We start from the raw sequence: 7,900 nt of genomic DNA on the forward strand, positions 1-7,900 counted from the left end.
CAAAGGTAAAAAGCATAAAACAATTATTTATAGATAGGCCTAAGCATATGTTTCATATCTAGCTTTTTTTCCTTCCTTGGTGAACACTATCTACAGGTACACGGCACTGCAATGGGCACCCGCATGGCCCCGTCGATGGCTTGCCTCTTCATGGGCGACCTCGAAGAACGCATTCTTGCCTCGGCCCCATGTCGCCCTTGGATCTGGTGGAGATATATTGATGATGTTTTTTTTCATCTGGACCAGTGATAAGGACAGTCTCTTGACCTTCACTAACCACATCAATTCCTTCCACAGAACCATCAAATTCACATCGGAGTTCTCGGCTCACCAAACCCACTTTCTGGATGTCACCGTCCGCAAGCAAGGCAACTCACTAACCACTGACCTGTATTCCAAACCCACAGACACCCACGAGTACCTCCACTCCTCCAGCTGTCACCCCAGGCACTGCAAAACTGGCATAGCGTTTAGCCAGGCACTCAGACTCAGAAGAATTTGTTCTAATGATTCCGATTTCTCCCGCCATACACAGATACTGAGGAACAACTTGGTGGCCAGGGGTCACAGCTCTCGCCAAGTTCATCGTGCCATTGCCAGAGCTAATGCTATCCCCAGAAATCTAGCTCTCACGGGAAAGGCCCCTGATGCCATGGCCAAACCCATGATTCCCTTGGTTACCACGTTTCACCCCAATCTCCCTCCCCTTCGCAAAATCACTAATGACAATCACCATATCCTCCATACTTCAGATCGCCTTGCCCGCGCCATCCCCAACAGCCCCACATTGGCTTACAGGCGTCCTCGAAATCTACGGGACTTGATTGTTCGAGCTGAAGTCCCTTCCTTAGATGCATCCCCTCCCACCCAGCATGGTACTTTCAAGTGCAGTTCCAGATGTGTTGTCTGCCAGATTCATATCCAGGAGTCTGACTCCTTTTCTGGCCACTCTTCTGTCACTACCCATAGAACCATTGGTAACATCACTTGTAACACCTCTAATGTCATATATCTCATTTCTTGCAGGGTCTGTGGAGTGCAGTATGTAGGTGAGACTAAGAATACGCTCAAGAAGCGTTTCTATGCCCACCGGTCAACGGTCAACACCAAGAAACTAGACACCCCTGTTGGTCATCACTTCAACCTGCCTAACCACTCCATTTCTGATATGATTTTGCAGGGCATTGAATCTCTTGGCCATCGCAAGGTCTCAGTTCGCCTCAGCAGAGAGAAAGTGTGGATGAATCGTCTTCGAACTATTCAACCACATGGTCTCAACATCCAACTTGGAAATGATTAATCCTTTTCTTCCTCCATTGTCTTCTGTTACAGATAATCCATCTGGTCTTCCTTGTTTGTGTTTACCCATCTTCCCCCATCTTTCATCCCTTTCCACCTCAATACTGTCCCCCCCCCCCCCACATCATCCCTTCACTCTCACACTCTTTTGTCCGTTCCCACTCCCTGTGACCTTTGATCCTTCCCCTTTCTGGTCCCTCCCCTGTTTACACAAGACCCCTTGTGGTTTGCCATCTCCCTTTGTTTCTTTGTTCTCTCATCCACCCTCCCCTGCATCTTTCCACACCTTTCACACCTAATCCTCCTTTTGTGTTTCTTCTTTCAGCCCTGCATGTTTGTGTGCACCCCCATGTTAATGTATGTACCTCTGTCATTTCTGTTTTAGCCTCTGAAGAAGAACTTGCTAAGTTCGCAACGTCAGGCCACATTAATTTTAAGATTTATATATTTCAGGTCCATCCAGTCAGTAAGCAGTTTGCAGCAGTTTTACTTTTTTTCATATCTAGCTTTTGTTAGATGACAGCCGCATTTTATTATGCCGAAGCAAAGATAAAAGCATAAACTTGTATAGGCCTAAGCCTAGGTTTCATAAACTCCAAGGACGTCAGAGGCTCCGTCAAACTCCATATTGAAGTCTATCGATTCTGATTCTATTTTTGAGTAGCCATGTGCAGCACAAGAAATGCAATTCGAAACGTTAGACCATGTCTGCCATGTATAAACCTCCACTGGCCGAGACAGTAACTAAGTTCAAATAAAGTAAACAGCTAACTACGTGTCCAAAAATATCGTGAATTTCATCCCAACTAACTCCGTTGTTTACCAATAGAATTAAGCCGCAATTTCAGATCATGGCATGACAAAGTTTATAGAGCGAGTTTCAACAGCTTTGTGCAAGAGGGTAAGATTTAATGTTCAAATAAAGGAAACAACTACCTGCGCGTCAAAAAATATCATAAATTTGATCCTAACTAAAATGACTGTTATTTACTAATATAATTAAACCTCGATTTCAGATAATGGCATGACACATTTTATGGAGCGAATTTCATCAGCTTTGTGCAAGAGGGTGAGATTTAAACGCCATGCTAAAAAAACTCACTTTCAGAGTGTCGATACAGCGCTGGAGACGGTGGCGGAAGGCGCGTGCTGCGGCCCAAAGCTTCTGAAGGAATGCAGGATCACCCCTGATGTCATTGCACACCTCGATCTTTAGGCGCAACACACGATCGAGGAGATGGGCAATGACCGAAAGCGTGCACCAATTACTTCTATTTTTGTTCACTCTTTTCATCCATTTTGACATCAAATTTTATCGATACCTATTAATTCTGAAGGTTTACATCCTTCAAACTGCCAGAAAAAGACCAAAATTAAGTATAGGACTCCACGCCCCCCATTGTTACCCGTTCTGCCCTATATGACCAATGGTCGTTACTTCTTACATTTGATAATCGCACATGCGCATGCGTCTATTAATTCTATTTTATGAGTAATGGGTCCACTGGCGAAGTTCTTTTCTTTTTGGAGGGGAGGGGTGTTTGTTTTCCTTTATTTGTGTTAACGATGTGCATGATGTGTTCAAACATGAACAACAACCCCTTGAGTCACATGGTCTCTAATTGTAACGTCTGAAACTGTATACGTGTTTAAAACTAACTGGCAACTTAGACGACCGTTCTGTTCCATTTGTAGCCTTTAGTCAAGTCCCACGCGCCTATACCCGGACCATCCGGACACGTAACGCACCCTGGATGCTGGCACGTAAAAAGACGTTAAAAAACCCCTCACTTTCAGAATGTCGATACAGCGCTGGAGACGGTGGCGGAAGGCGCGTGCTGCTGCCCAAAACTTCTGAAGGAATGCAGGATCACCCCTGATGTCATTGCACACCTCGATCTTAAGGCGCAACACACGATCGTTGTGGCCGGATCCGTGTTTTGCAGTAAATTTACGCGATAATTTCACATCATCTTTATGAGACTATAGATTGTTTATAATGTAATTTGAACCTTAATTAAGGAAAAAGTACCAATCTGCATGTGATTTTCAGTGTTAATAGTGTATGTCGAGTAATTCTGGGGAATTTGGCAGATTTTTGATAAATCTGACAGATTTTCGATGTGTATTTAGCAGAATTCGGCTCTGGCCTTACGGTCACCCTGGTGAGATTTAAACGCCATACTAAACACAAAAACTCACTTTCAGAATGTCGATACAGCGCTGGAGACGGTGGCGGAAGGCGCGTGCTGCGGCCGAAAGCTTCTGAAGGAATGCAGGACCACCCCTGATGTCATTGCGCACCTTCTCGATCGTTTGGAGCAACACACAATCGAGGAGATGTGCAATGGCCGAAAGCGTGCACCATTTACTTCTATTTTTGTTCACTCTTTTCATCTATTTTGACAGTTTCGAAGCCTATGATTCTCAGAAGGCTTACATCCTTCAAACTGCCCAAAAAAACCACCAAATTTAAATACAAGTGCGAGTAAAAAAACACCTATTATACACTTTTAAAATTGGCCATGGTTTTATTCTCTAGCAAAATAATAAGATATTTTCATATGCACTTTTAGAGTAACTCTTCCTGCTTATTTTGGTGACATTTTCACTGGATTAGTTTTCATGCATGACTGCATGAAAATATCTTTTCTATATTGCTACAGAATAAAACTATGGCCAATTTTAAAAGTGTATATTTTTTTTGACTCGCACTTTGACTCCATCTCTCCCCGTTCTGTCATGTACCAATGATCGTTACTTCTTTCATCCGATAACCGCATATATGCGCCCATGCTTGTACTAGTTATATTTTATGATTAATGCATAAGTAATGAGTAACGCATAATAATGGTCCACTGGCGAACTTCTTTTCTTTTTGGAGGGGAGGGGTGTTTGTTTTGTTTGTGTTTACGATGTTTACGATGATTGGTTCAAACATAAACAACCGCCCCTAGAGTCACGTGGTCTTTAATTGAAACGTCTGTAGATGTAGGCCTACGTGTTTCAACAAAACTGCCAATAGATGACGGGTATGTGACATTTGAACCCAGCTACTATACAAAGACGTGTACTCGGCGCTGTTGTGGAGCATTCGTTCAGTAGACATCAAGTTGAAAGCATCCAGTGCATTTCCGCCTCCTGACTTTGCTTTGGTTTTCAAGTCTGTTTCAACCTGAAATGTAAGCTTTGGATAAATGTGGCCAGATTTGATATGTCAGTTGCTTGAAAAGAACCCCCCCCCCCCGGCAGTATTACATTTGTTGATGATTAACGACAATCTGTCACGGATGTGCGTTAATATAACTTTACATGTATAAAAACGACAGTGATATATACGCGTTATGTATACTTTTACTGCTGCTTCTGAGCGAACTTCATGAAAAGTACAAAATGCGCAACAACCAAATTAATCTGCGGGGAAAAAAGGAATGACATAATTTTATGTTACATGCTCGCACTTGTTTACGCGTCGTCTTACATTGCGATACAACCATATCATTGCCAGTTTCTTACTGTCATTCGTTTTCTCCCTCACTTTCTAGATTAGCCAGAATGAAGGTTTACATGTGCCTGCTTCTCCTGATGGTCGTTGGATGTGTCTTCGGTTTGGCAGAGACGGACGGTAAGTTAATATGTTCCATTATTCTTACGGTTCCGACATGTAGCATAGTGTCCTTATAACCACATTCGCACAGCCCCGTGGGCCTATCGTATGTCATGCTTGGAGTAAATGTATTTGATTCGATTTTTGATAATTTTGATTATAGTCTATATAAACATATTGAAATGAACGTTTAAGTTTTCATTGTAGAGGAGAGAACTCTTATTGTCAACATTGCCTTAAATCGCTCTACTAAAGTTCTGATGATGTTCCATCTTTATTGGAATTTAGAAAAATAAAACTTAGCTTAAACACTGTCTTTAAAGAGGGCTTTAAGATGATTAGTTGTGGCTTTTGTGGATTTCCCCCTAAACCTGCATGTTCCAAGGTTTTTAATAACAAAATATGTATATATTTTTGTTCGGTTTATTTTCAAATTATCAAACACTATGACACATTACCCGTTGGTTTTGTTATTCAATATATGTGAAGATTAGGTCATTGTTATCCTTAGGTGCAATTCACGCTATCTTTAAGTGCAATCCATGAATTCAGCACCAAAACCCCTTTTTAATGTCATGCAGACTTTCTTGCTGATGAGGAGTTGGTGCAAGAGCTGGAATCTCGCGAGATTGTGAAGAAGTGTAAGTTCATTGGTATTTAATAAGAATTTTGTAAAAAGAAAAAATATTTGAGCCGGGTTGGCACTACGACATGAATCAAAGCTTAGGAATTATTGAAAAGATGTGTTTCTGTTTATGCTGCCCGGGCGAATGCTGTTGTTTTTCTTGCAAATTTCAGTTAAGGTTTGATCATTTTCATACAGAATCTTTCATATTCAAGAAATTTTCTTGAATTGAAAAATTACATTTCGTTTTTTTTTTTGTGCACACAGTTTTTCGTTGCAGTTATTCTATTTTCTTTGAAATGCATTCAAGGTGACATTGTCATCCATAAGTTTACTTTTTGCCAATTACTTTTAATGAAATATTTGGCAATTGTCGAATAGCGTAAGATTTTGTAAAGTTTCTATTTCATTTATAGGCAATCACTTGTTACTGTCAGGGGTTCATTTATCAATACTGATGACATCAGGATTGATTATTTACACACCGGGTGTACAATTCTCCTTTCATTGGGCGCTGTTATCGGCGTTTGCTGCTTATTTAATCAGTCCTATCCTTTTGTTTGTATGAATTAATAATTTTCGTTTGCATTGTTTTGAATCGGAAGACAGTAAGACAAAAAATCTGAAAATCAAAAAGTGAATCTAATGAATCTTCAATGGAAACGAAACCAAGATGTTTTCTTGTTTATTTGCCTTGTTATTCTTTGAACGGGTCGTTTTATTATTTTGGTTAATTTCTGTTCACCGGGAACATGTTGGAATCTGAATGCAAATAACACAGAAACAAATTTGAACGCAAACATGTGAATAAAGTATGTGTGTCCATTCAGGAAATTCAATGCATGATAAACCTCGTGATATACTATCTCCGATCAAGGGCGGATCCGGGGGGGGGGGGCCAAAGGGGGCCATGGCCCCCCCAAAAACGAAACCTTTTTTTTTTTATGTAACATCGCAATAAAGGCAGGCAATGAGTACATCACCATCTTTTCCTCAAAAAAAACATTGGTTAAAGTGGTCAGAAATTGCCTCAGATCGCACCACAGAGCATCTAGAATCCAAATTTTTTTCGGGGCCCTTAAGCGGGCCCCGAACCCCACGCCGTAATTTATTGGACCCACTTTTTGGGGGGACCAAAATTTTTTTTTTTGCCCCCCAAAAATTGTGTTCTGGATCCGCCCTTGTCTCCGACAAATTGGAATGAATGAATACCATTTGAAGTTGAACTAACTATTTGTCATGTCAATTCTATAGCTAAACTTAGGGAAGCAAACGACTCTTCTTGGGGACTAAATGTATTAATTTTCAAATAGAACTGGTTGAAAGGGTCTAGAAATAAATTGAATGATCTTTTTTTAGGGGGGGGGGGGGTGTTTGAAATTGGCCGGAATCCGATAGTCCAGAGTTATATCTTTTCAAGATCATTATTCTGAGAAAACCGATATCTGAAATTTGGAACAAGTCTCTTTTCTGTGTGGTATAAAAACAAACAGTTTGAGGCTTTTACTGTATGGTAATTTATCCTGGGTCCGTGTAAACATTGACAGTCTCTTCAAAGCTTCCTTCAACAGGTTGTCCACACAAATATTTCTGTACGAGTCATTCGATCACTATGTTGGTTTCTGTTTCAGCTTGCACAAATGATAACCAATGTAATAGATATACCAGGTGTCGTAATGGCCGTTGCAGCTGGGGCTAATGATCGGACGCTAGGTATATTGGCAGTCAACACGAACGATTTAAACAACGGTAAGCCCATTATTGTAGATTTAGTGAACTTTCCCCGTCATCTCTCAGTACGAAATGACAGGATTTCTTTTTGTACTGAAGTTCTGCATGTATCAATTTCAAAATCTAAGAAATAAAAGCCCAATTAATGTGCTTTCTTTTAGTATAAGAATAATTCAAATCACTCATGTACTTTTTCAAGTTACTCGATTTTAAACACAACCACCGTTTCAAAGTTCTGTCCACGGATCACAAAAAAAGGTAATTGTTCTTTCAGCAAAACGACTACAATTCACATAGGGATGTATGTATGTGAATTGTTTTCGTCTGTTTTGTTTTCGAATTGTTTGTGTTTCAAATCCCGTAACTTGAAAAGTACATGAGTGATTTGTATGATTCTTGTACTAAGGCTAAAAAAAAAGTCTCTGGTTTCTGGTATGGAGCTTGCCCAAAAAAGTGGTGCGGCGACGCGGCTTTTTTTTTTAACCTGTTTTTTTTTTGGCTTCAAATGTCGGCTGATGACTGCAAAATGGTGCCCGACTAAACTTATAGTGCAAATATATGGGAGTCCAGAGAGGCCACATAAAGCTTATTCTCGATCATAACCCCATATAAAAACACGTTGAAATTGTGCAGCTGCA

At 40.6% G+C, this 7,900-nt stretch overlaps 1 long non-coding RNA gene across 1 annotated transcript; it reads left to right on the plus strand.

The window, feature by feature from the left end:
* Nucleotides 1-4,308: 4,308 nt before the first annotated feature.
* LOC119719385 lies at nt 4,309-5,536 on the plus strand. Its single transcript, XR_005269919.1, has 3 exons — nt 4,309-4,481; nt 4,845-4,924; nt 5,488-5,536. It is a non-coding gene; the product is annotated as an uncharacterized LOC119719385 (long non-coding RNA).
* Nucleotides 5,537-7,900: the final 2,364 nt, after the last annotated feature.

Source organism: Patiria miniata, unplaced genomic scaffold (assembly GCF_015706575.1).
Source record: "Patiria miniata isolate m_02_andy unplaced genomic scaffold, ASM1570657v1 HiC_scaffold_13, whole genome shotgun sequence".
NCBI classification, from domain to species: Eukaryota; Metazoa; Echinodermata; class Asteroidea; order Valvatida; family Asterinidae; genus Patiria; species Patiria miniata.